This window comes from Hoplias malabaricus, chromosome 1, assembly GCF_029633855.1.
Source record: "Hoplias malabaricus isolate fHopMal1 chromosome 1, fHopMal1.hap1, whole genome shotgun sequence".
NCBI lineage: Eukaryota > Metazoa > Chordata > Actinopteri > Characiformes > Erythrinidae > Hoplias > Hoplias malabaricus.
Genome location: NC_089800.1, coordinates 15,291,847 through 15,299,346, shown reverse-complemented (window position 1 = coordinate 15,299,346; position 7,500 = coordinate 15,291,847). Strand labels below are relative to the sequence as shown.

The window sequence follows — 7,500 nt, the reverse complement described above, 5'->3', positions numbered from 1 at the left end:
GAAAAACTCACGGACGACAAAAAACAGCAGGAAAAAGACGGATAAAACATATTCGGACGCATCCAGGCGAGCAGTGAGTACCATTTTTGGTTCCGTATGTTCTGCTTGTGTGGGTTCTGCTTCTTATTTGGCCTTTTTTTTACTTAAAGAACCAAGTTATTGTCTTTAAACAGTCAAAATTAGTGTTTTATTACATGATTTTAAGGATATTACACAGTAATAACAGCAGGACTTAGATTTTCAGTGTTATATGTTTGAAATTTGAACATTTTATTTTTCAAGGTTTACATTAATTTACAAAGCATTTCTTCAGGGTTGTTGCTCAACAGACATTTGTAAGATAATAATAATAAAAATAACAACGATAATAATGAAGTAATAATAATATAGCAGTTTTATTTAATTACTCAATTCCATAATTCCACATTATTACACTTAAAGCAGCGGTTCTTTTGCAGTTATTGAACATTTCCTGCCGAGTCACATACCTCAGAGTTAACAAGAGGTTAATGATATTTTCATAGTATTATATAGAGCGCAAAATATTTAAAAGTTAATATTACAAATTTAAATATGTAAAATAGCTGATTAAAACTGATGGAGGTAAGAATAAGGGACTGAATGAAAGCCGCAGACGTGTCGTAATCGTAGAGGAACGCTGTCCTGCGCCGGAGAAGAATTACACACCAACACTTTAATGTAAATGCATTAAATAGATTGTTAATTATAAATGAACTGATTAATTGAATTAATGTTAATTATTGGTTATATTCCAAAATAAAAGCTGTAATATGCAAATTTGACACAAAACAGTGACTCCTCTTTTTAATAATTTATTATTATTATTGTTTTAAATAAATATAGCTTTTCTTTAGTGAAATACCGAGGATAAATTCCACCTTAAGTGTTGCTCCGGGCTGAGGTCCAGCGTGAGAGGCTTTACCTGTCGTCAGGTGAGCGCTCCCCCAGGAGACAGGTGGCCAGTGGATAAATGTCCTGCTCTTTTTTCCCTTTAAAAAGGACTTTGCTCTCCACAAAAATAAACCTTTATTTCAGTTATTTTTTTCATCAAAGAAATTCTCACCAACTTTTTAAATCAGAACTGTGATGAAACCTAAAAATCCTGAATTAATCCGGCGACTGAGACCCGAGCGCTGGACCCCAGCTGGTCTTAAACCCGAGTTTTAAACCAAACCCTGTTTTTAAAACTCAGAGCCTGGGCTCTGTTTTGTGAGAGTGTGAGGAATCCACACACAGAGTCGTTTCTAATAAAAACAGCTCATTAACAGAAATAAAAATAAAACTGTCCCTGGGAGAGACATTTATCCTGGAGCTGAAGGGATTCTCCGGGTCGAGGAGGAACGCCGCTCTAATCCCGAAAGGTTTCTGAGAGCGTTCTTGAGGAAAGTGAGCAGACGCGTCTCAGCGTGACGTCTGGTGCCATCTGTTCCACCGCGAGGAAAACATCCAGAACCAGCTGCTGACGTTCTGACGTCTAGAACCCACTGATAATCGCTGTGAACACTTTACGTTCAGTTTAACTTTATTTACTTTTATCTAGTTTAATTGAACTTAATGATTCTGTGCTGTGTTTTTACTTCAGTCCAGCGCAGCGTCTCCTCACGTCTCCTCACATCTCCTCACGTCTCCGAACCTGCACCGCGTCAGAGTCTAGACTCATTAAAATTGTTTATTTAGTTTTTTTCAGATCAGTTCAAGTGTTTACAACTGGATTTAAACTCAGGAATATTGGATTTAATTTAAAATCTAGGGTTTAATGCAGCATCTTACACTGGATCCTGGATTTAGTTTAATGTTAGAGCAGAAATTTAATGTAAATGATGTTTAGGTTAAAAAAATAGTCTTAAATGAATGTTTAAAAGCAGATACAGGAACTAAATTATTGATTAAGACCAAATCCAGTTACATCTAACACCAGGCAGTGGATTTAAGTGTGTTAAAGACCAGACATGACTTTAATTAGCGATTAAGATCAAACACTGGATTTAAATATGTGTTTAAGATAAAATGCTGTAATTACATTTATATTTAAGGCCAGATTTAAATTGTTAAGTTTATGTTTGAGAGCAAATACTGGACTTAAATTAAGTTTAAAACAAATACTGAAGATAAATAAATACCTTCAGCTGAATGATGCGCTTCCGTTTCTGTCTAAGACTGGATTTAATGACAGTTTAAGACCAGACAGGACTACGATTTCAGCTGAAGTTAAGGTTTAGGATGAAAAGCCAGACTTAAATCATCCTCTAAAACTAAATTGTGGATTTAAAGCTGGGTTTAGACCAAATCCTGAGCTTCAGTTAAAGGTTTAGACTCTGGATTAATTTTTTTTTAAACTGAACGTTTAAGACCGAACCCTGGACCTGGATTAAAGCTTAAATTTAAAACTGGACTTTAACCCTTTGGAGGAATAAAGGAGGAATACTGCAGCCTTGTTCAGTGAAGCGCTGAGTGTGTGTTGTAACGTGAGAGCGCAGGACTGGAGCGGGGGTCCGGAGGGGTTTAGGAGCGCGGCGTTGAGAGTTAAGGACGCGGTGGTTCTCTCAGAGCGGGTCGGTCTACGGCTGAGGGTCTGTCTTGCCTCCATTTACTGAGGGGTGTGTGATTATTTACAGACCGAGCTGTGTTTACCTTAATAAAGCGCTGTATGCTCAGGGCTGAATGACATCGAGGGGTTAATTTTGTGCTTAATTTATTTATTTATTTTTTTTATTTATTTATCTTCTTTTCCATAAAACTGAAGCTAAAAAGCCATATTATTAAAACCAGCAGAGTCTCTGCATTGGAACATACCTTTAATGTTTATGTTTATGTTTATGTTGATTCATGTTCATCCCCAGACTCTAGAGTTAAATTAATTAAATAAATCTCAAAAATCAAACGCTGCTCAGATGGGAGATAAATTATTTCAGTTAAGAATAAATTCCTGGAGTTTGCCACCAAAATCAGACAATACAAACATGTTAATAATTAATATTTATGTTTTAGAACAATGCAAAAACAGCACAATGAGAAGACTGAATTAATTGAGAATATTTTCTATGAAATGTATTCTAAATATCATTATTCATAAATTATACAACACACATATATTTATATAATGGTGTGTAATAAACACAGAAACACTGTCTGAATTACGATTGTGTTTACAGATATTCAGTCAACAGACAGAGTTTAAAGTGAAATTTATTAAGTGACAGATAAAGTGTTGGAGTGTGAGCTGAATCTTGTATTAGATCAGTGTCTAAATCCGGATGTTGATATTAGATTAAAGTTTAGGTCTAAGTCCTGGAGTCAGTGTTGTGCTTAAACCAGGGATAGGATTCAAATAAATGTTGTGTTTAAATGACATTTTAAGATCTGGATTTATTAAAGTCCAGATTTCCTCACGTTCACTCTGTGTTTTTATAAACGAGACAGTTCTAAGTGTAAAATAAAAACCGAGAGAATTATTACTTTCTAAAAATCTGCGCTCGTCGCTTACGCCGACAGACTCTGATTTTTAATTCTCTCCTTCTCCAAGAAAGACTGAGACTTTAATTCTTACGTTAAAACTGTTCTGGTCACTTCGGGAAAAACAGGAACCAGGCCCGGTGTTTATGTTTATGTTTATGTTTATGTTTATGTTTACTCATGTTCCAGCCCTGTGTTTACATAAACAGCTGCTTAAGGAAGCTAATGAAGCGTGGCCGTGTGATTGGCCGACAGAGGGGCCATGTTTACAGATAAACTCCTGTTTACTTTTACAGTGTATATAATAAATTATAATAAAACAACTGGTCACTTTTACGGGAGTGTGATCCGATCTTCAGCCAGAGTTGTGATGGAGCGGATGTTTATTAATATTTCTACTGATGAATGAATAGCTTAACGAAGGGGGCGGAGTCTGGCGCTGGGTTAATTACCGCGGTACGTCTGAAGCTCTGATTAAACTGAGAGTTACACATTTCTGCAGCAGAGACTTTTACTGAAGGGGACTTTTATTCGAGGCTCGGCGTGAGGAGGAGGAGGAGGAGGAGGCTTTAACTCCACACCATCTTAGAGTTGTTTATGTGTTAAAGAAATAAATAATTAGAAAATGAGATGAATTATTAAGAGCCAATTAGAAGAATTAGACTTTGCATTTGGTGGTGGTGTTGTTGTTGTTTAATGTGTGGTGGAGCGAGGAAGGACACTAGAGGTTGATCACCATCTGGAAATGATTGTGAAGTTAATTTAAGTGATTAGGAAGTGGTTATAAAGTGATTATGAAGTGGTTATAAAGTGATGTTAATGTGGTTGTAATCAGATGAATCAGAGTCTCACGTCAAATCCAATCAAACACAACGAGACAAACGACACATTCACAAATGTTCGCCAGGAGCCAGCGACTTAAACCATGTTTAAAGCATTAATCTGATCCAAAACAACCAGAAATTACCATCCCATGGTCAGAGAATAGTCTGTGGCGTGAATCTGATTTATGATCTCGATTTCTAAGTGACAGGACTGTGATAAGTCCCTGATGAAGAACCATGGGTAGAACCCGGCAGTGGCTGGAACCCATTTATTGTTAATTTATTGTTTATTATTGTGTTTATAGTTGTTTTTATGATGTGTTAGATGTTTATTGTGTTTATTGTGTGTTTACTATGTACTGTGTTGATTGTGTTTTTATCACGTGTTAGTTGTTTATTTATTGTGTTTATTGTTTATTTATCGTGTGTTTATCCTGTGATCTTCTCCAGTCCCTGGTTTCTGCCGGAGCTCAGGGAGAGGGCTGAATGCGTTTAGGGCTGATCAAAGCGTTGTGTTTTAGTGTAAACTAAATAATCAAAAAGAAAAGAACAAAAGAATAAAATGGAGACATTTCTTCAGTTGTTGTTGTTGTGGTTTAAAAAATAAAAGACAGTATAAAAGTCCTGCAGCAAGTGGGTGAAACAAATGTGTCTAATGTGTTTGTTTTTAATTCTAATCCAATCAGCTGTTTGTTCAGGTTTAAATCATTTAAATATTAGAGAAAAACCCTTTGATCTGACAATAGTCATCTCTCTCTGTCTTTCTCTCTCACTCTCTTTCTTTCCCTCTGTCTTTCTCACTCTCTCTTTCCCTATATCTCACGCTCTCTCTTTCCTTCTGTCTCTCTCGCTCACTCTCTCTTTCCCTATATCTCACTCTCTCTCTTTCCTTCTGTCTCTCTCGCTCACTCTCTCTTTCCCTATATCTCACTCTCTCTCTTTCCTTCTGTCTCTCTCGCTCACTCTCTCTTTCCCTCCGTTTCTCCTTTTTTCTTTTTTTTTGCTGATGTAGCTTGGAACAAAAGTGTTTAGTTCCACTTGCTCAGCGTCAGTGCGTGTGTGTGTGTTTGTGTGTGTGTGTGTGTGTGTGTTTGCAGAGCAAGACAAAAACCCACAGCGCAAACACACGCCGCTTGGCTTCTATTTTCCTTTTTTATTTTCTTTCTCTTTCTCTCTCTCTCTCTCTCTCTCTCCTCTTTGTGGTGGAACTTCAAAGGTTCTGGTTCAGTTCAGATGAACATCAAAGATGCTGAATGCACCTCTTTATCTCTCTCTCTTTCCCTCTCTCTTTTTTTAAACAGTAAGTATTCAGTGGTGTGAGAGAAAGGGCTTGTTTTTGCTTTGTTAAGCCCCGCCCACCTCCCCCTCACCTGAAGAGAATCACCTGCTGGTACAGAGACAGATGTGTTGGTGTTTAAAGCCAACATCAACAAACTCTGAGCATTTATTCTCTCTCTAATCTCCATCCTCCACCACCTCCGTGCTCTTATTTTGAAATGTTTTCGCTCTGTATGCAGTTGTTGTGGTTTGCTGTGATAAAAGAAACATTAAAGAACTGTAAGTGACTTTAAAGCGACTGAAAAATGCAGACATCTGATGATCCTCAGTTGATGCTGAGCATTGTGTTTGTTAAGGGAAGTGCGCTGATGGCGCCCCCTGATGGAGAGAATCTGTTGCATCATAAACACGACTGAGTGAGGTAAAGTCGTCTGGAAACGCAAGGCTCGAGTAAACGGCAGAATATTTCACTTTCATTTATTGAGTTTCACTTTGTTTAGTTATTCTCGGGTGAACATCTCCGGACTCGCGGTGCGGCATCTTCCGTCTGTTTCTGTTGTTTTATAGTGTTTCTGTAGTTTTTTCAGGGTTTGTTTTTTTTTTTTGTCGTTTTATATGGTTTCTGTCTGGCTTTTTTGTGTGTTCTGTCATATTTTTTGTTGTTTCTGTGTTTTCTGTTGTGCGTTTTGTGCAGGTTTAAGGTGGTGGTGAGAGTGAGGGAAGATAAAAATATAAAACTGGATGAAAACAGCAGCTTTTACAGAAAACTCTCTCTCTCTCTCTTTCTCTTCCACTGTCTTTAAGCTCTCTCTGTCCCTCTCCATCTCACTCTACACTGTCTCTCTTTTCCTCTGCCTCTCCCTATGTTTGTTTCTCTCTCTCTCTCTCTCTTAGTCACTCTTTCTGTGTCTCTCATGGTCGAGGGAGCCTGGCTGAGTGAAGGAAGAGGGAGAGATAAATTTCAGATAAGAGCTCTGTGCAGATGACAGATGAGCAGTGGGGGTCACACTCTACTGCTTCTGTTCATCATACATCTCTCTCTCTCTATCTCTCTCTCTCTCTCTCTCTTTCTCTCTCTCTCTCTCTTTGTCTCTGTCTCTCTCTCTCTCTGTCTGTCTGTCTGTCTCTCTCTCTCGCTCTCTCTCTCTTTTTTTTCTCTCTCCCTCGCCCCCTCACTGTCTCTCGCTGTTTTATTACATATTAGTATGTTATTACAGTGTTATTACTGCTCTCTCCTATTGGGATTATTATCAGTAGTTTAACCCCCCACCCCCCAACGCTTCCCCAGCCCCTCCCCTTCCTGCTCACCTTTGGCTAATCCTTTATCTGCGAGCTGATTGGCCGAGAGTTAATCCATTCAGCAGCTGTCCCCCTCCAATAATGAATCACCTTTCCGTCCATCTCTTGTTCCGTCCATCACTCTGTCTGCAGAGGAAAGAGGGAGGAGAAAAGAGGAAAAGGACAGGGCCTGAAAAAAGAAAAGAAAAAAGAGCCCTCCCTCCATTCACAATGTTTCTCTGTCTTTTCGGCTCGGGACGCTACACCAAAACTGCGAGGTTCTCAGAGACCGGGGCGATCGGGCCGATCGAGGGCATGTCGTCACCGTGACGACGACACACCGCACTGTTTCAGAGACGGGAGAGAGAGAAAGGGAAGAAGGGAAGGAAGAACGGCTCTCTGACTTGGATGGCTGAGCCCCATCCTGTTTCAGGTGAGAGAAGGAGAGAGAGAGAGAGATGGGTGGGGGTGTTAAGGTGGATGTTTTAGTTTGTTGTGGTGGTGTAAATTGTGGAAAAGTTTTTGGAGAAGAAAGTTTACTGTGACTTTGTGGACTGATTAGAGAGAGAGAGAGAGAGAGAGAGAGAGAGAGCACCAGAGAGAAAGATAGGGAGAAGGCAGAGATAGAGAGAGTGTATTTGAATGC

The 7,500-nt window shown here is 38.9% G+C and overlaps 1 protein-coding gene across 3 annotated transcripts in view; it reads left to right on the top strand.

Moving 5' to 3' along the window:
* eya1 (EYA transcriptional coactivator and phosphatase 1) overlaps positions 1-7,500 on the top strand; it is an 81,964-nt gene that overhangs the window by 36,350 nt on the left and 38,114 nt on the right. For all 3 annotated transcript variants that reach the window (XM_066673445.1, XM_066673121.1, XM_066672333.1), the window contains exon 4: positions 1-73. This exon is cut by the window's left edge and continues 227 nt beyond it. The gene's annotated coding sequence lies outside the window, so the exon portion shown is untranslated. The remainder of the gene's footprint in view (positions 74-7,500) is intronic.